The 21803-nt window shown below is 38.9% G+C and overlaps 1 long non-coding RNA gene across 1 annotated transcript; it reads right to left on the reverse strand.

Moving 5' to 3' along the window:
- Nucleotides 1–122: 122 nt before the first annotated feature.
- On the reverse strand, nucleotides 123–21348 carry LOC125111762 (uncharacterized). Its single transcript, XR_007130932.1, has 3 exons — nucleotides 21112–21348; nucleotides 19767–19885; nucleotides 123–319 (listed from the first exon to the last, which is right to left on the reverse strand). It is a non-coding gene; the product is annotated as an uncharacterized LOC125111762 (long non-coding RNA).
- Between the last annotated feature and the right edge of the window lie 455 nt (nucleotides 21349–21803).

A 21803-nucleotide genomic window follows, 5' to 3' on the forward strand; every position in this document is an offset into this window, starting at 1 on the left:
AAACAACGCATACAGTCTCGGTGGTTTTTTATTTAAGCAATATTTGCAGCCTTCACTTTTTAACATTTTTTATTTAAAACTTTTTATTTTTAAAAAACATTAGAAATTTATTCTCTCACATTGTGGAGGCCAGAAGTCCAAAATCAAGGTGTGGGCAGGGGCAGTTCTGGATGCTGCAGGGGAGAATCCATCCAGGTCTCTCTTCTGGCTTCTGGTGCTACCTGTTGATCCCTGGTGATCCCTGCATCACTTTGCACCACATCCACCTCCATTCCATTGTCTCATGGTGTCTCTGATTGTCTTTTCCTCTGGCTGTCTCCTATAAGGACACTTGGATGTACAACCACCCAGATAGTCCAGAATGATCTTTTCTCAGACCCTTCACTTAATTACATCTGTCAAGACCCTACTTCCAAATAAGGTCCTATTCACAGTCTCCAGAAATTAGGTTGTGAAAGGATCTTTCAGAAGGTCACCACTCAACCCACCACAATACCTGAAAGAGTATGCATTTTTACCTTGTACTCTTTATAACTTTTTAAAAGTTTTATGCTGTATGTAATTGTCAGGCAGTCTTCACTTTAAAATCAATATGTCATTTTACTTGCACTGCAAAGTTTTTAAAAAGGAATATTTTAAAATACAGTAATGCATAGGTTTTGTTTATTTATTTGCTTGTATGCTGGAACAACAGCTCTTGTTCCAATACTATGTCCCAGTGCCCCAGGTTACATCTATATTTGACAAATAAGTGTCCCAGTTTTGGTTCAGAGTATGTTAATATTCTTTTAAACTGATAAGACAGGATTTAGGAGTGTGCTGCTTCTGGGATTTTCTAGTAGGTCTTGCATCAAGTAAACCTACTTACCTAGAGACTCACAGGGAAACACTAATTACCTGGAGACTCACAGGCACTCAGCATAGTAAAGGCTGTGGGCAGTCCTATAGCATGCAAAAACAAAAAACAAAAAACAAAAAACAAAAAACAAAACCCCAAAAACCAAATATGAAAGAAAAACTATTTAACTTTCTCTGGTAATAGCAGCCAGCATTTTCTGAGCACTTACTATGTATTCTAAACCCTTTGTATGCTACTCAGTAAATCCTGACAACAAGCTGAAGAGAGAGGCCTCCATGTGTCCTCCCTCACAAAAGAGGGAATGAAGGCAGGGTGATGAGATAATCACTCCCCTTGTGTGCCTGGCAGCTTGCCTCCAGCACCTGTATTCTAAAGCCACCATACCAGCGGTCTTGTCAGGTTGAATGACAAGTGTCCAACATGGAACTCTTACTTAAGAGCATCTCTCAGAGAAAATCTCTGTGGAATACCAAAATGGTATTGCTTAGGGTCAATTCTGTCAGTAGCTGGCAAATTTATATCATATAATTTTGAGGGGGTGGGGATGGATTTTAACTAGAAGAGTTTTAAGATAAGATCCAGTCAAGGAATTCATTCCCAAACCTGGAGGTCTATTAGGATAACTCATAAAATTTTAAAAAATATAAATCCCTACAGCCCTGAGGATTCTACTTCATTATGTCTGGAGCAGAGCCCAGGGATCTTCATTTTAAAAGTTAAGAACAATACCAAGGAATTTCTGAGTTACAGGAATAAGCGATTACATAGACTGTGAGTCATTTTTTCCTTCCAAACTGAGATATCAACCTGTATAACTTTATTCCCAGGAGGAATAGAAGGTAAAGAAAACAACAAACACAAAAAAGAGTGGGTGGGGCCAGGGACCTGTCTAAAAAGGTCTTGATAATGAAGGCCTCTCTTTCTCCCTCTGGGGAAAAAAGATCTTGGAGGCCAATTCATTGTCAGGTAAATATTGGTGAATATGCACCCAGAGCATAAGGACATTTAGTGTGTGAGGCATAAATTGCTCATTGTCTCATAAGGACATTTAGTGTGTGAGGCATAAATTGCTCATTGTCTCAGATAGGCCGGTGCTATGACCCAGCTGAGCCAGCATCTCCAAAACCCATTTTTTATGTTCCCTTGCAGACCACTGGCTTCTCTTCAGCAGACCAGGCTTAAGTCCTATTGTTCTTTCTTAAGAGACAAGTATCACCATGGTATGTTCTTTTTATCAGTTAATTTATCAGCAATTGAAGACCATCTCCTTCTTGTCCTCAGAGTCTATCCTATCTCTAACATGAACTAGCTTGAACCAGCCATTCCATCGCAGCCTCAATTTCTTATCTGTAAAATGGATTTTAATGGTTTAATGGTTCTTAACTCTAGCTATTCATTGGAATCTCCTTAAGGAGCTTTTAAAAATACTGATGCTTGAGTTCCAGGCCACAAAAAGTGGGGCAAAATATCTAAGGGTGTAACTCAAGCATTACTAATTTTTAAAAGGGCCTTAGGTACTTAAAGTCCCTAGGCAAACCAGTACTATACTGTCAGGCCTCTTTCAAATTAATATTCTATGAACTTTATGCTATATGATTGTGAGAACCACTTAACTCTTTACTTCACTTTTCTTCATTATAAAAAAACTTAAGGAGTTTCCACTGGGGTGCAGTGGGTTAAGAATCTAGCTGCAGAGGTTTGGATTGCTGGGGAGATGGGGGTTCAATCCCTGGCCCAGTGAAGTGGGTTAAAGGATCCAGTGTCTCTGCAGTTGTGGCATAGGTTGCAGCTGCAGCTCGAATTTAATCCCTGGCCTGGGAACTTCCATATGCCAAGGGTGCAGCCAATACAGTGTTTAAAAAAAATCTGCAAAGTGCTCAAAGTTCATCAAAAAACATATGTTATTAAAAACTGCCAGGAATTTTCATGTTGGATATAATACACTAATAGTACACACTAACTGCACACTTGGGCATGTGTCAGACCATTCTCTAATCTTTTTATTTAAATTTTTAAAAAATTGCTGCAAGGACAGGGATGGGTATTATTCACTCACTAGTTTGGAAATGAAAAAACTGAGGCTTATACAAGTCCACATAGCTCTTTCCAGAACTTGAATTCGAACTCATACCATGTTACCTGAATCTAGAGCAAGTGCTCTATGGTATTTATAAACTGCCCACTTACTCTTCATGTAACCAAATGCCTGTGATGTCCCAGATAAAATTTTCTTTATTCCAAATGGTATACATCTGAATCCAGAATATTTGACCTGAGCTAAATATGGTGACCCTGACTGCAGGGGGCTTGAGGGCTGGTGCAAAGCTCTTACCTAGGTTTTAATGAAGTCTGAGGGGGTTTTCTAAGTGCTAAAGGAGGTTAAAAATAAGAGACTAAAGTGGAAGCTCATGAAGCTCATGATTAAGAATCTTTCTTCTGTACAATTCACAGAAGGGAAATGACATGCTCAAAATGAGGCCAGAGTCTAATGACTCTTTTATTACTGTGGAGAGTGACAGAAAGACCTCATGTTTAGTCTGACTGGACTTAAGCTGTTCCAAATAAAGTCTTTCCTCTTCTAGTATGTACAAGGACATGTCCTTATTGCAGACTATATCATCTCTGCCTGAACAAAGGCAATGGCCTCTTTCTGGTCTTCTTTAGCCTACCCTGGTCATCCTACAATACTGTGTCCTTAAGGCCGTCAGAGTAATCTCTCTCAAATATAAATCAGACTACATAAACCCTCTGCCTAAGACCTTTGAGTGACTTCTTATAGTCTTGGAATTAACCCAACCCTTACCAATAAAGGTTTTCATAATCTGGTTCTTTCCTCCTCCCTTTCTCAGTAAACCCCAGACACTTTCGCCATCTTTCTAATCTTCTAACACATCCAGTTCGTCCTTGCCTTTATGGCCTGCATCAGCTGCTCCCTTTAGCATGATATTACACCTATGTATCAGCACTCAGGTAAAGAAACTGAAAATCACCACTACTTTGGAAGCCCCCAATTTACCCCACCCCAGTGTCTTCCCTCATCTCCTGAGTAACAACAATCCAGGTTTTTCTGTTAACCATTCCCTGGTTTTATTTATAGTTTTACCACATATCTACATATCCTTAAATAGTTTGGAAACCTGCAAAACAAGCACAGACTTAGCTCACAGAAACATGGCAAAAGCTTCATAGCTAGATGAAGCTCTCCAGAGGAGAAGCTACATTGAGCCTCAAGATCACTGGCTGCCTCAGCCTCCCTGAGTAAATGCAAAGCTCCTTTTGGTGGGCTTGGCAGTCCCCAGGACAAGTCTAGAAAATGCCAGGAAAATACACAGTTCCTCATCAGGCAGCTGGTAGGGCTCTAGTGTGGACAAGACATGGATGTTCAGTGAAGACAAGGACAGAGACAGAGGGTACTTTCTATTTTCTGCTTTAGGAGTAAGTCAAAATAGTGCATCTCTGTGGATTAAAAGGGGGCTTCAAGTATCCTGGAAGCATATTTTCAAGACAAGGCAAGTTTAGGAAAATATCAGGGCTAGGTTCACTGGGCTTAGGCTTAAAAGGGTGCATAATCTTCACATTTTCTTACAAAACCAAACAACTCTTACTATACAATTACCATAAAATCATGCTCCTTAGTATTTACCCAAAGGAGTTAAAAACTTCTGGCCACAAAAAAAACCTGTACAAAGATGTTTATAGAAGCTTTATTCTATTATTATAATGTACATTGGTGCAGCCACTTTGGAAAGCAGATGGCGATTTCTCAAAACATAAAAATAGAAATACCATATGAGCCAGCAATTCCACTCCTGGGTATATATCCAAAAAAAAAAAACACTAATTTGAAAAAAAACATGAACCGCCAATGTTTACAGTAGCATTATTTACAATTGCCAAGGTACAGAAACAACCTAAGTGTCTATCAACAGATGGATGGATAAAGATGTGGGTGGGTGGGTGTGTGTGTGTGTGTATGTATGGATGTGGATATATCTATAGACAAACACAATGGAATAAGACTCAGCCATAAAAAGAATGAAATTATGCCATTTGTAGCAACGTGGATAGATTTGGAGGGTATTATGCTAAGTGAAATAAGTCAGACAGAGAAAAGACAAACACTGTACATCACTTATATCTGGAATCTAAAAAATACAACAAACTAGTGAACAAAACCAAAACAAAGCAGACTCACAAATACAGAGAACAAACTAATGGTTACCAGTGGGAAGAGTGAAGCAGTGAGCGGCAATATAAGAGTAGGGGGAAAAAGGTTATGATGGGACTATATGAAATCATGTGTGTGAAACTTCTGAAAATTGTAAAGCACTACAGATTTAAAGAATCTTTCATTTGATAAAGATAATTTTTAAAGAATAAAATATGAAAATATCCCCCTCCAAAAAAACACAACAAACCAATTAGAAGCAAACAAGATATCCTGTAGTAGCTAAACAGATAAATAAACAGCTAGGCAGTAAAATACTATTCAGTGCTAAAGAGAAATGAGCTATCAAGCCATGAAAAGACATGATGGAAAATTAAATGTATATCAGTTAGTGAAAAAAGCCAATCTGGGAGGAAGGATCAAGATGGCAGAGGAGTAAGACATGGCACTCACCTTCTCCCAAAAACACATCAAAAAAAACATCTATATATAGAACAATTTCCACAGAATATCTACCGAATGCTGACAGGAGAACTTAAACCCCAAAAAGTACAAGAAACCCTCCACATAACTGGGTAGAACAAAAGGGAAAAAAAAGAGAGAGAGAGAGAGAGAGATCAAAGGAATCAGGACAGGACTAGCACTTCTGAGAGGGAGCTGTGAAAGAGAAAAGGAACCCACACCCTGGGGAGCCACATAACTGACAAGGAGATCAGCTGAGACATAGGGACCTCAAAGTCACTGAGAAAAGTGGAGCAGCTAGACTGAGAAAGGCAAAGCAGAATGGGAGCCACACATATCATCTGCACCACCACCCCAGATGGCAGAGCCTGAGACACTTGTGTGGGCTAGGAGCTGAGATTCAGGCACCGTAGGTTAGTTCTGGGGAGTGGACTAGGGTCGGTTGTGTGGAGAGAGACTGAGGGGCTAGGGAGCAGTGTGCCATGGGCTGGGGAACTAAGCACCATAGCCGAGGGAACCCAGAGGAGGCCTGGGCCTGTAGGAGAAGCAAGGCACAATTCTTGGGGAGGGTGAATGGAGGAGGGGAGAACTGCCATAGGAATTTCTTTTTCTGTGCATGCACAGGCTCTCAGAGGGTAGGATGGCTCTGATACAGGCTATGGGTGGCAAGAGGCCACTTCCTCAGCTAATGGGAGACCAGGTGCCCCTTGCATGCCCTAAGGGCAGTGGGGGGCTAAGTGTGATGCAGCACCTCTTGTGTGATCTACAGGTGGCAGGAACAAACCAAAGCAGTCATCTTGGAAACTGGGGTGGGAGGGGGTGGCCTGACACCATTAGGGGTCTGTGAACAGGCTCCACCTTCACCCCAGTTACCTCAGAGGTCAGCAAAAAAATGGGAACTGCAACCAAGCACCACTTTGCTGATGCTCTCACTCCCCTAGGAACACAACCACCTTGCTGCTGCTAGTGCAAAAACTCTAGGCAGTGACCACACATGCTTGATCACTGTCACCCCCTAGGACCCTGCAACTAGGAGAAGTCCTGTGCAGCACCTCCTGCACGGACTAAGCACAATGGGGTGCTTCTTGTGTGGTCTACAGGTGGTAGGGGAAAACCACCATAGTATCTCTGACTGTAGAGGTGGCCATAGCCCACCACCACTAGGAGTCTGTGAACAGGCCCCAATCACCTCAGAGGGCACCAGAGAGGAGGGCATTGTAACCGAACACCACCTGTAGTTGCTCTCACTCCTCTGGGAATGCACACACCCTGCCACTGCCTAAATCTTCCTGAGGCTCATTACCACTTCCCATGACCCTGCAACTAGGAGTAGCCTGTTCCATCTTCCTGCAGGTCCTTGCTTCTGTCAAGAGCCCAGCAACCAGGCACTGATTACTAGCTCTGCCAATTGCCTCCCTCTCTCTGGAAACACACTCAGCACCCTATCAAGGGGATGACAGCCTGCTCACACTGAAGAAAGAGACAGCAAATATCCAAAATCCCACACCAAAAATAAATAGTAACTTCCCACAAAACACAAAGGGGTGCTCTAGCATAGAAATAGTCCTCCAAGACTACAGTAGTTGGTTTTCCTAAACTCACAGAGAAAGAAAAATATAAAGGAAATAAAGAAGCTCAGGAACCATTCCCAGTTAAAAGAACAGGAGGATTCACCTGAAGAAGCAAACAATGAAACAAACCTCTTCAGTCTAAGAGACACTGAGTTCAAAAGTGAGATAGTAAAAATACTGAAGGAATGAAGGGTAAATATGAAGGAATTAAAAACGGATATAAACAGTAGTGCAGATTATGTCAGAAAGGAACTAAAAAATATAATGAGGAATGAAGAAAAATGAGAAAATTCATTTGCAGAGACACAAATTGTGTTAAAGGCACTAAAGAACAGAATGAATAACACAGAGGAAGGAATTGCTGACTTGGAAGACAGAATAATGGAAATCATGTAATAAGGACAAAAGACAGAAAACCAAATGAAAAAACAGGAAAGGAATATAAGAGATCTATGGTATAACATGAAGCGGGCCAATCTACACATAAAAGGAATTCCAGAAGAAAAAGAAAAAGAAAAAGAAAAGGGGATTGAAAATATATTTGAAGAACTTATGTCTGAAAACTTTCCAAATCTAAAGGAAACAGATATCAAGATACAGGAAGCACAGAAGGCCCCAAACAGGTTGAATCCAAACAAGCCCACTCTAAGACACATTATAATAAAAATAGTAAAAGTTAAGCTAAAGAGAGGATTCTAAAGGCAGAAAGAGAAAAACAAAGTGTGAATTATAAGGGAGCCCCATGAGGCTATGAGATGATTTCTCTACAGAAACACTATAGGCCAGAAGAGAGTGGCAAGATATATTCAAAGTTCTAAAAGGGAAAAATTTGCAGCCTATAATACTCTGCCCTGCAAGAATATCATTTAAATAAAAAGAGAAATAGGGAATTTTACAACAAACAAAAACTAAAAGTGTACAGCAATACTAAACCCATTCTAAAAGAAATACTGAATGGGCTTCCCTAAATAAAGAATAAATAAGAATAAATAGGATGGAGGAATCACAATTGGAAAGTAATCACTTATATAAGCCAGTACACAGATCTAGAAGAAAAAAAAAACTACTGTAAAAGTGATGATAAATTCAAGGAATAGCAAAAGGACAAACATGAAGATGTTTAAAAGTGAACTTCAAAATCATAGAATGTGGGGAAGGAAAGTAAGAAAATCTAGACTTTTTTTTAGAATTTTTTTTGAGCCTATATGACTATCAGGTTAAAGCAAGCAGATACAGGAAGGGGTTAACATAGTTGAAAAATGGGGCAGCCACAAATCAAAACCAAATGATACATTCACAAAAACTAAAAAGAAAAGGACGCAAGTATAAAATGAAAGGAAATCAACCTAGAGAATCCTAAAAACTCTACAAGAAAACTGTTAGAGCTCACCAATGAATTTGGCAAAGTCGCAGGGATACAAAATTAATGCACAGAAATAAATGGCATTTCTATATATCAACAGTGAAAGATCAGAAAGACAAATTAGGGAAGCAATCCCATTTACCATCACATCCAAAAGAATAAAATACATAGGAGTAAACCTACCTAAAGAGACAAAAGACCTGTACTCTGAAAACTATAAGACACTGATGAAAGAAATCAAAGATGACACAAATAGATGGAAAGATATACAATGCTCTTGGATTGGAAGAGTCAATATTATCAAAATTACTATACAACCCAAGGCAATCTACAGATTCAATGCAATCCCTATCAAATTACCAAAGACATTTTTTGCAGAACTTGAACAATATATTTTAAAGTTTGTTTGGAAGCACAAAAGACCCAGAATAGCCAAAGGCATCCTGAACAAGAAAAATGGAGCTGGAGGAATCAGGCTCCTGGACTTCAAACTATACTACAAAGCGACAGTCATCAAAACCATATGGTACTGGCACAAAGCAGAAATATAGGTTAGTGGAACAGGATAGAAAGCCCAGAATTCAACCCATGCACCTATGGCCAACTAATCTATGACAAAGGAGGCAAGAATATACAATGGAGAAAATACAGCCTGTTCAATAAGTGGTGCTGGGAAACCTGGACAGCCACATGGAAAAGAATGAAATTATAACACTTCCTAATACCACAAGCAAAAATAAACTCAAAATGTATTAAAGACCTAGACATAAGATCAGATACTATAAAACTCTTGGAGGAAAACATAGGCCAATCACTCTCCAATATAAATGACAGCAACATCTTCTCAGATCCACCTCTTAGTGTAATGATGGTAAAAACAAAAATAAACAAATGGGACTTAATTAAACTTAAAAGTTTCTGCACAGCAAAGCAAATGCTAAACAAAATGAAAAGACAACCCACAGAATGGGAGAAAATCTTTGCAAATGAATCAACTGACAAGGGATTAATCTCCAAAATTTATAAATACCTCCTATGGCCCAATACAAAAAAAACAAGAAACCCCATCAAAAAGTGGGCAGAAGATCTAAACAGATAGTTCTCCAAAAAAGACATACAGATGGCCAAAAAACACATGAAAAGATGTTCAACATCACTCATTATTAGAGAAATGCAAATCAAAACCACTCTGAGGTACCACCTTACACCAGCCAGAATGGCCATCATCCAAAAGTCTACAAACAATCAGTGCTAGAGAGGGTGTGGAGAAAAAGGAACCCTATTACACTGTTAGTGGGATTGTAAAGTGGTGCAACAGTATGGAGACTCCTCAGAAAACTAAAACTAGAACTACCATTTGATCCAGTAATCCCACTCCTGGGCATCTATCCAGAGAAAACCATGACTTGCAAAGACACATGTACTCCGATGTTCATTGCAGCACTATTTTCAATAGCCAAGACATGGAAACAACCTAAATGTCCATCGACAGAGGAGTGGATCAAGAAGATGTGGTACATATACACAATGGAATATTGCTCAGCCATTAAAAGGAATGAAATACTGGCATTTTTAGCAGCATGGATGGACCTAGAAATTATCATGCTGAGTGAAGTCAGTCAGACAATGAGACACCAACATCAAATGCTTTCACAGAGATGTGGAATCTGAAAAAAGGACACAATGCACTTCTTTGCAGAAGAGATACTGACTCACAGACTTAGAAAAACTCATGGTTTCCAAAGGAGGCAGTTTGGGGGGTAGGTGGATGTGCTAGGTTGTGGGTGGAAATCCCATAAAGTTGGATTATGATGATCATTGTACAACTATACATGTAATAAATTCATTGAGTAAAAAAAAAAAGATATCATATAATGAAAGAAAGAAAGGAACAAAGGAGAAACACAGAATCAACTGGAAACCAGGTTTAAAATGTCAATAAATACGTATTTATTAATAATTACCTTGAATATCAATAGACTGAAAGCTCCAATCAAAAGACATACAGTGTCAGACTGGATTAAAAGAAGCAGGAACCGGAGTTCCTGTCGTGGTGCAGTGGTTAATGAATCTGACTGGGAACCATGAGGTTGCGGGTTCGGTCCCTGCGCTTGCTCAGTGGGTTAACGATCCGGCGTTGCCATGAGCTGTGGTGTAGGTTGCAGACGCGGCTCGGATCCTGAGTTGCTGTGGCTCTGGTGTAGGCCAGTGACTACAGCTCCGATTGGACCCCTGGCCTGGGAACCTCCATATGCCGTGGGAGCGGCCCAAGAGATAGCAAAAAGACAAAAAATAAATAAATTAAATAAATAAATAAATAAATAAATAAATAAAAGAAGCAGGAACCTACAATATGCTGTCTACATGAGACTCACATTAGGGCACAGAACACATATAAACTGAAAGAGAGGCAATGGGAAAAGTTATTTCATGCCAATGGAAAATACAGGAAAGTAGGTTTGCAATACTCATATCAGATAAGATAGACTTTAAAATGAAGGCCATAAAGAAAGCCAAAAAAGTCACTATTTAATGATAAAAGGATCCATTCAAGAAGAGGATACTACAATCATCAATATATATGTCCCTAATATAGGAGCACCCAGATACCTACAACAAATACTAACAGACCATAAAAGGAGAAATCATTGGGAATACACTCATAGTAGGAGACTTTTACACCCCACTCACATCAATGGACAGATCTTCTAGACAGAAAATCAATAAGGCAACAGCAATCCTAGATGACAAAATAGAAAAGTTAGACTTCACTGACATTTTCAGGACATTACATCTAAAAAAACAGAATATACATTCTTTTCAAGTTCACATGGAGCATTCTGAAGGACTGACCACATACTGGGGCACAAAACTAACCTCAACAAATTTAAGAGTATAGAAATTATTTCAAGTATCTTCTCTGACCACAATGGCATGAAATTAGAAATCAACCACAGGAAAAGAAGTGACAAAAAACTGGCTACATGGAGACTACACAACATGCTACTAAAAAACCAATGGGTCGATGAGGCACTCAAAAGGGAAATTAAAAAATACTCGAGACAGATGATAATGAAAACACAACTATTCAAAATACATGGAATGCCAAAAAAAGTAGTGCTTAGAGGGAGGTTCTAAGCAATACATAGCAATACAGGCCTTCCTCAAAAAAGAAGAAAAACCACAAATCAACAACCTAACCAACCATCTAAATGAATTAGAAAAAGAACAAACAAAATCTAAAATTAGCATAAGGAAGATAGATCATACAGGAAATCAATAAAATAGAGATTCAAAAAACAATAGAAAAAAATCAATAAAAATCAAGTGCTGGTTCTTTGAAAGGGTAAACAAAATGGACAAATCTCTGGCCAGACTCACCAAGAAGAAGACAGAAAGAACTCACATAAACAAAATAAATGAAAAAGGAGAGATCTCAACGGATAATGCAGAAATACAAAAAACCCATAAGAGAATACTATGAACAATTATTTGCCAACAAATATGACAACCTAGAAGAAAAAGATAACTTTCTAGAGACCTACAGTCTTCCAAAAGTGAATCAAGAAGAAACAGACCAATTGAACAGACCAATCACTAGAAATGAAATTGAATATGTAATAAAAACACTCCCTACAAACAAAGTCCAGGACCAGATGGCTTCACAGGTGAACACTACCAAACATACAAAGAATTTATACCCATCCTTCTTATACTTTCCCAAAAGGGTTAAGAAGAAGGAACACTCCTGAAGAGATTCTATGAAGACACCATCACCCTAACACCAAAACCAGACACAGATACTACCAAAGAAAATTATAGGCCAATATCTTTGATGAATATAGGTGCAAAAATTTTCAACAAAATGTTAGCTATATGAATCCAACAATATATAAGAAAGTTCATACACCTTGACCAAGTGGGATTCATTCCAAGCTCTCAAGCATGGTTGAACATATGCAAATCAATCAATGTCATACACCACATTAACAAAAGAAATGCCAAAAACAATGTGATCATCTCAATAGATGCAGAAAAAGCATTTAACAAAGTCCAACATCCACTCGTGATGAAAACTCTTACTAAAGTGGGTATAGAAGGAACATACCTTAACATAATAAAAGTCATTTATGATAAACCCTCAGAAAATATAATACTCAACGGAGAGAAACTGAAAGCCTTCCCACTAAAATCTGGAAAAAGACAAGGATGCCCACTCTTACCACTTTTATTCAACATAGTATCAGAAGTCCTAGCCACAGCAATCAGACAAACAAAAGAAATAAAATGTATTCAAATTGGAAGAGAAGAGATAAAACTGTCACTCTACACAGATGACATTATACTATATATAGGAAACCCTAAGGACTCCATATAAAAACTATTCAAAGTGATCAATGAATTCAGCAAAGTAGCAGGATACAACATTAACATTCAGAAATTGGCTGCATTTCTGTATGGTAACAATGAAATATTAGGAAAGGAATATAAAAATACAATACCTTTACAATCATGCCCCCAAACATTAAATACCTAGGACTATCTCACCAAGGAGATGACTTCTATACTGAGAACTATAAGATTCAAAGAAATGGAAAGATACCCATGCTCCAGTGTTTCAAGAATTAACACTGTAAAAACGGCCATACTACCCAACGCAATCTACAGATTCAATTCAATCTCTACCAAATTATCCATGACATTTTTCAAAGAACTACAATGAACAATCCAAAAATTTATATGGAACTGTAAACATTACCTAGAATTGCCAAAGCAATCCTGAGGAACAAAAACCAAGCAGGAATCATAACTCTCCCAGACTTCCGACAATATTACAAAGCCACAGTAAGCAAGACAGTGTGGTATTGGTATCAAAATGGACATACAGACCAAAAGAACACAATAGAGAATCCAGAAATAAACCCAGACATCTATGGTCAATTAATCTTTGACAAAGGAGGAAAGAATATAAAATGGGAAAAAGACAGTCTCTCCAGCAAGCAGTGCCGGGAAAACTGGACAGCCACATATAAATCAATGAAACTGGTCCACAACCTCACATCATGAACAAAAGCCACTCAAAATGGCTTAAAGACTTAAACATAAGATAAGACACCATAAAACTCCTAGAAGCGAACATAGCAAAACATTCTCTGACATCAACTGTACAAATGTTTCCTTAGGTCAGTCTCCCAAGGCAACAGAAATAAAAGTAGAAATAAACCAACGGGACCTAATCAAACTGACAAACTTTTGTACAGCAAAGGAAACCATTAAAAAAAATCCAAAAGACAACCTAGGAAATGGGAGAAAATAGTTCCAAATGATGCAATGGACAAGGGCTTAATCTCTAAAATATACAAACAACTTATACAACTCAACAGTGGAAAAAAAAAGAAAAAAGAAAAAAAACCAATTGAAAAATGGGCAGAAGATGTGAATAGTCATTTCTCCAAAGAAGATATACAAGTGGCCAACAAGCACAAGAAAAAATGCTCAACATCAGTAATAATTAGAGAAATGTAAATCAAAAATGCTCAACATCAGTAATAATTAGAGAAATGCAAATCAAAACCACCCATCAGAATGGCCATCATTAACAAATAAACAAATAGGAAATGCTGGAGAGGGTGTGGAGAAAAAGGGTACCCTCCTTCACTACTGGCGGGAATGTAAATTGGTACAACCACCTTGGAAAACTGTATGGAGTTACCTCAGAAAACTAAATATAAAACTACCTTATGACCTGGCAATCCCACTCTTGGGCATATATCCAGACAAAACTTTCACTGAAAGAGATACATGCACCTGTATGCTCATTGCAGTACTAATCACAATAGCCAAGATGTGGAAATAACCCAAATGTCCATTGACAGATGAATGGATTAAGAAGATGTGGTACACATACTCAATGGAATACTACTCAGCCACAATAAAGAACAAAATCATGCTATTTGCAGCAACATGGATGGAACTAGAGATCCTCACAGTAAGCAAGTTAGAAAAAGAAAGCCAAATACCACATGATATGACTTACATCTGGAATCTAATATACAGCACAAATGAACCTTTTTAAAGAAAAGAAACTCATGGACTTGGAGAACAGGCTTGTGGTTGCCAAGGGAAGGGGGAGGGAGTGGAATGGACTAGGAGCCTAGGGTTAATAGATGCAAACTATGGCATTTGGAGTGGATAAACAATGAGATCCTACTGTATAGCACAGGGAACTATATCCAGTCACTTGTGATGGAACATGATGGAGGAAAACATTAAAATCATAAAATTAAAAAGAGAAAAAAAGCCAATCTGAAAAGGCTACATACTTTATGATTCCAACTACATGACATTCTAGAAAAGGCAAAACTGTGGAGATAGTAAGAAGATCAGTGTTTGTGGTTAGAGCAGGGGGGAGTTATGAATAGGCAGAGTACAGAGGATTTTTAAGGCAAAGAAAATACTCTTTATGATACCCTAATTATAGATAAATGACATTGCACATTTGTTGGGGGATGTTGATAACTGGGGAGGCCCCTCATGTGTGTGGGGCAAGTATGTAGGAAGTCTTTATACCTTCCCCTCAATTTTGCTATAAACCTTAAACTGTTCTAAAAAAAGAAAACCTTAATTTTTTTTAAAAGGTGAAAAATCAACTTCAACAGGATCCACTACAGTCAACTAAAACTGTGACTGACACACTGTACATTCACTAATATTTTTAATATTTGTTTATGCCCTACACTTTCAGATTATCTCAAGACATACTTTACTGGACATACATTGGAACCTTCCTGTTGCAGGGGACATAGCCACAACTCAAAGTGTCTTACAAAAAATAGATTTGTTGGCCTATATAGTGGAATAGTCCATTGGTTCAATTTCACTGGTAATCCTTTATTTCTCAAACTGCCTGATGGGTACATGGATGCTCATTATAATAATTCTCATATTAAAATCCAACTGTAATGGAAAAAACAAAAATCATTTAAAAATGCTCGTGTTGTCTAGAATATCTGAAATAATTCAAAATAAATCAAACCAAAATAAAGCAAACATGAAGTGGCTGGGTGCAGCAGCCCAAGAAATGTTATTGGCACTGGCCCCTCCTTTCCTTGGTTGACTCCCTCTTCCTCCCACTGCAGCCAGAAGCCCTGCAGCTCCAGGGCTGCTTTATTTACAGCTGGCAGCTGAGTAGAAAGAGTGCCTAATTTCTCAACAGTTCCAGAAGACCCAGAATTGACCACTGGCTTGAGTCAGGTTTCAAGCCAATTCCTGGAAGAACTGCTTGATTCAAGGTGTGTGATGCTCTGATGGGTAAGGCCAGGCTTGCATGTGCCCCTGGAGTGGAGCTGACAAACGAAGCTAATGGCTTCTTTTCCACAGCTGATGCATAGTATAAGAAAGGACATCATGGAGTTTTGCCTACAAGAAGAGGAATGGGTGCCAGAAAGGAGAAACACAAGTGACTCTTTCTCTTCTTGAAGATTCTTTAAAGGAAAAAGGACAGGGACAAGACAACAGTTCTCTCAGGACAAAGAACTATGTCTCAAGTCACCTTCCAAATTCTGTTGAGATCTTAAGGTGGTTCCAATGCATAATTCTTTTCAATAAGTTGAGAGGTACCAACATTGTCCCACTGGTAGGAGGAAGTGTTCAGTTATATTTTTGTCAGTAAAACTGGTATTAATACCATTTCCTGTGACAAAGATTCACTCCTTGACCAGACTCTAGTCAGGCTTCAGTCAAGCCCAACTGCAAGGAGGCTTCAACCTTAGCCTATAAAGGTTGAACAAATACCAACATTTCTAGTAGCTTAAGACTGAACTCCTAGAATGACTTTCATGCCCTCTTAAAGTACCTGCTGGGAAAACTCATGGCTGCCAAAAGAATTTATTGTTTATTCCAGCCAAGACATGAAAATAGAACCCCTCTCCTAGTCTCTGTGGGAGGGTAGGGCCTAATTTTGATAAGAGCCAGTTAATAAAAACAGACGGGTTTCACATGGGCCAACCCCCTTACCCCCATCCCTTTCTGCCTTTTTTGCTGTGTTTGCTTTTTTTTGTTTGTTTTTGTCTTTTCTAGGGCCACACTTGTGGCATATGGAGGTTCCCAGACTAGGGGTCTAAACCACTGGCCTACACCAGAGCCACAGCAATGTGGGATTCAAGCTGTGTCTGTGACCTACACCACAGCTCCCGGCAACACCGGATCCTTAACCCACTGAGCGAGGCCAGAGATCGAACCTGCAACCTCATGGTTCTTAGTCAGATTCATTAACCACTGAGCCATGATGGGAACTCCTTGTTTTGTTTCCTTTTTAGGGCCGTACCTGCAGCATGTGGAAGTTCCCAGGCTAGAGGTAGAATAGGAACTGTAGCTTCTGGCTGATGCAACAGCCACAACAACACGGGATCTGAGCTGCATCTTCGACCTATACCACAGCTCGTGTCAATAGCGGATCCTTAACCCACTGAGTGAGGCCAGGGATTGAACCCACATCTTCATGGATACTAGTTGGACTCATTACCACTGAGCCACAGTGGAAACTCCCACCTTCCTGATTTTTGTAAGCTTTCACCTTTCTGACTCTTCTGAGTCTCTGCTCACCAACCCCTCCATTCTCATTCTCCCTTTAAAACACCCAGTTATTTCTGTAAAAATCAAAGTTGAGTTTAGTTCATGATGAACTCCTTTCCCTGCTGCAGTAGTATATTACTGATTATAATCTGTCCTTATCACTTTACCCAGTGTCTGGCTTTAGCTGTCTTTGATACCCGTATCACCATTAGGAAGAAACCAGAGCTTAAGAGCCAACATGCTCCTGGAACAAATGCTGTTGAGCCAAGAACCTAGACAAGACTGCCCTCTACTGGCCAAAAATCTGGTTTGGTAATGAACTTCTTTTTTCTCTCTCACACCCAGTTCCTGTATACATGCCAAGCTATCCCTAACTTTGTTCTAAACATGATTTCTACGCAACTGATTATTAGAAACTATCATACTCAGGGTCAGAAAAATTCGAGCAGGTAGTATAGCTGTCTGTTCCAGCTGGTCTGCTCAGCTATGAGTAGACTGCTTGAAAGTACTCACCTACCATTTCAAAAACCATCTATATAAGCCTCCTTAGTCTGACAAAGCCTCCTTAGACTGATAAAACACAAAACACACAAATGCAATGACTTGTCCTTTACATTATAGCATTCCAGTATCAAGGGAGTGTGCTGGTGACACTGTTTAAAAATTTTTTGTTTTTAGCTTTACTGGGGTGTAATTGACATCTTACAATACACTGTGAAAGGATTCTTCAATTGAATTAACACATTCATCACTCACTTATTTACTATTTTTTTGTGGGAATACAAGATTTACTCTCTTAGAAAATTTCAATTACATGATACGGTATTGTCAATTATAGTCACCACAGTATACACTAGATCCTCAGACCTTAGTCATCTTATATCTGAAAATCTGTACTCTTCTACCAACCTCTCCTCACTTCCCCCACAACCCCTCATCCCCTGGGAATCACCATTTAACTGTTTCTATGAGTTTTACATTTTTGTTAGATTGTGCATATAAGCGATACCAGGCAACATTTGTCTTCATCTGTCTGAGTTACTTCAATTAGCTTTACAACCTCCAGGTTCATCCATGCTATCGAAAAAGAACAGGATTTCCTTCTTTATTTTAAGGCACTTAATCTATTGCTTACATATACCACATTTTCACCTTGACTATCATGAATAATGCTGCAATAAACATGAGAATACAGATATCTCTTCAATATTATGATTTTGTTTGCTTTGGATATATATCCAGAAGTGGGATTGTTGGATCATATAAGTAGTTCTATTTTTAACTCTTGAGGAACCTCCATACTGTTTTTCATAGTGACTGTACCATCCACCAAGAGTATATAAAAATTCCCTTTTCTCCTCATCCTTGCCAGCATTTGGTGTCTCTTGCCTTTCTTAGAACAGAGATCATTACAAGTGTGAGACGTCATTACACTGTGGTTTTGGTTCGTATTTCCCTGATTAGTGATTTTAAGCACCTTTTCATGTACCTGCTGGATATTTGTATGTCTTCTTTGGAAAAAAGTCTATTCAAGTTTGTTTGCCTACCTTTAATTGGGTTTTTATTATTATTATTAATTACTGAGCTATATGAATTCCTTGTATATTGTGACTATTATTGTCTTACCAAATAAATGGTTGTTGAATATTATCTCCCATTCCATATGCTGTCTTTTCATTTTATTGATGATTTCCTTTGCTGTTCAGAAGCCTTTTAGTATGATGTAGGCTAAGGACATTGTTTATCTATACTTTCCTTGATCTCTTATTTTTTAAACACTTATTTTGAGAAAATTTTTTTTCTTTATTCCTTATTCATTGCAGGAAATTTTAAAAATACGGAAACCCTTTTTGTTTATTTATTTATTTATTTATTTATTATTTATATTTATTTTTTGCATTTTAGGGCCACACTTGCAGTATGTAGAAGTTCCCAGGCTAGGGGTCAAATTGGAGCTGCAGCTGCCAGCCTACACCACAGCTAAAGCAACTCGGGATCCAAGCTGCATCTTCGACCTACACCACAGCTCACACACGGCGACACCTGGGTCCTTAACCCACTGAGCAGGGCCAGAGATTGAACCCACACCCTCATGGATGCTAGTCGGATTCATTTCTGCTGTGCCACAATGGGAACTTCCTAGAAGCCCTTTTTAAAGGTGAGAGTATTGATAAAAATGGTAACTTAAGAATTCATAAGAAAAATACAATAAGCAATAATCCTAAAGTTGCCCTCTTTCCTACTCCTCTCTTGTGGATTTCCTGGTATATCATCCACGCAGTCATTTGACTCCTCCACCCAGATGACTCCATTCAGATGGCTGCTCTCAGCACAAGACCTCACTTACTGCTTCACTGAGCCCCTTGACTGAAGGTAGAAGCTCTGGCTGTTTCCCTCCTCTCATGCTATTTTCACACCTCTTCCTCAGTCCTGACAGTTTTAGAAGAAGAGGGGTCTTCTTTAACCTGAAGTCACGCTTCTTCCCCACCCCCCCCCACTGTATTCTGGCAAATAGTCTTTACTGTCCAATATCCTGAACTGCTGTTTCAGTTACAAAAGCCATTTTAACCTCAATGATCTGGCAAACAGTATTATAGTTTCCTCATCATCACAGCCCAAAACTTTCTGAATGATCTAAACAGACTATTGACTCTATCACACCTGCAGAAACTGTCCTCACAAACATTTGTATCTAGTTATTAGTTTCCTTGACCTTTCTGCAGTGCTCAGCACTTCTCATCTCCTCTCTTTTTTTGCCATCATACTTACCTCCTGGACAGGAGTCTCTTTGGTCTTCTCTTCTGGTTCTTTTCCTTGACCATGACTTTTTCTGGTCCTTTTCTGTTCCTTTAGGTCCTCTAATTCAGATGTTTTGGTCCATGTACTCCCTAATAAAATAATTTTGAAAATTATGTACCACCTCACAAAATTTTAAGTTGATATGTAAATTTTTTAATAAGATTAAGGGTCACAAGGAATATAACATCCGACACAGTCAGTATTGTATATGTGCCTTAAACACATTTTTGCCAAAACTATGGACCTACACCTTCAGTTTATGGAAAACTTCCACTATATAATTTAATTGGCAAACAGTTCTCACAGCCAACTCAATCAATCAGAAAATTGACTTTGGGAGTTTCTGTTGTGGCTCTGTGGGTTAAAAACCCAACAGTGTCCATGAGGATGTGGGTTTGATCCCTGGCCTCACTCAGTGGGTTAAGGATCTGGCATTGCCACAAGTGGCAGCATAAGTTGCAGATGTGGCTTGGATCCAGCATTGTTATGTCTGTGATGTAGGCCAGCAGCTGCAGCTGCAATTTGACCCCTAGCCCAGAAACTTCCATATGTGGCAACTGTGGTCCAAAAAGAAGAATGGGAAAAAAAGGAAAACTTTGTGTTTTAACTCAAATAAATGTGTTAATACCTGTATCTGTGACAACTGTCTGCTTCTAAATTCTCAGAGGGGAAAAAAAAGAAGTAAAAAAGGAAAAAGAAAGGACATGATGAGGCATGAGGCCTTGTCACAGATTTGCCACTTGGAAGAAGCTTCTTGCAAAAGTCTATAGTCTCAAGTTTTCTGTTTGTTCTGGGGACCCCAGAGGTATTTATTTAACTGAGCATAGTCATCAATTAGATCCCATAAACTATTAACTTGTTTAATAAATGATACCCTGTAACCTGTCTTCATTGACTAAGCTCACTTTAATTGTTCCATACCCTCCAAGCTTCACCTAGCCTACACAATATAGCACAGACTCCTTTAATTGCCTGCTATGGTAATGGTTGCTTAAGTTGTTTCTCGGGAACTTGGAGTCACCCTTTGTCCAATTCAAATTTAAGCTGGTTAAGGCTGGTTGGGACCACTGGCCCTCTAACTAGGTCTGCATGAGTGTCCCATAGATGACCTTTTGAAGTCAGAGGGCCAAAAACTTCACCCTCAGATCATGCTAATGCCACCATTTTCTGATCATGCATCCTATGGAAAACATGTAACTCAGATATGCCCTGCACAGAACATCTACTAGCTCATCTTTTCCCTATCTCCTCCCACCCTTCCCTTTGCCTAGGGATCACTCTTCTTCTCTGTCCTAAAATATCCCAAGCTCCTTACCTTTGGGGAAGCTGATCTGAGACTTGTTCTCCTGTCTTCTTGCTTGGCAGCCTCATGAATAAACCCTTTCTCTGCTTCAAACCTTGCTGTCCATCAGGCAGATGAACCTGGTTTGGTAACATTTACATCTGTAGGAAATGCACAAGAGTACAATTCTGGATAGATGGATGGAAGGATGGATGCACAGATGAGAGGTATGCTCTCCTACTGTAGAATGGGAAAAGGGCAATTGTAAAAGAGAAATTGGGGAAGGAGAACAAGTAATGGGGGTAATTGAAAGCAGATGAGTTTTAGGAAAGAGTTCATGTAACATTAGGGGATTTGCAAATTTATTTCCTTGAAACTATATGTGTGCCACAGCACTCCTTGAAATATTCCAGTATATGGATATCCTCATTTGAATTGACTTTTCTACAAAATTGCTACTCGTTATTTTCTCTACATTTTCTTCTCTTGGAGAATTGACTCAAAAGATCCAATTATCACCTCTAGTTATATGACTCAGAAACCTATTGATTTCTTTTTGCATTTAGAAACACCAACCAGATGTTTTTATTTGACGATCTCACATTTAACTAGATTTTCACATCATAGTCAGTGTGACAGTAAAATCTATAAATTTTTGTGTGAAGGTGATTCTTCAACTACCCCAAGCCTGACATTCAATTCAACCTCCAAAAAGCTACCAGAAC

This window comes from Phacochoerus africanus, chromosome 1, assembly GCF_016906955.1.
Source record: "Phacochoerus africanus isolate WHEZ1 chromosome 1, ROS_Pafr_v1, whole genome shotgun sequence".
NCBI lineage: Eukaryota > Metazoa > Chordata > Mammalia > Artiodactyla > Suidae > Phacochoerus > Phacochoerus africanus.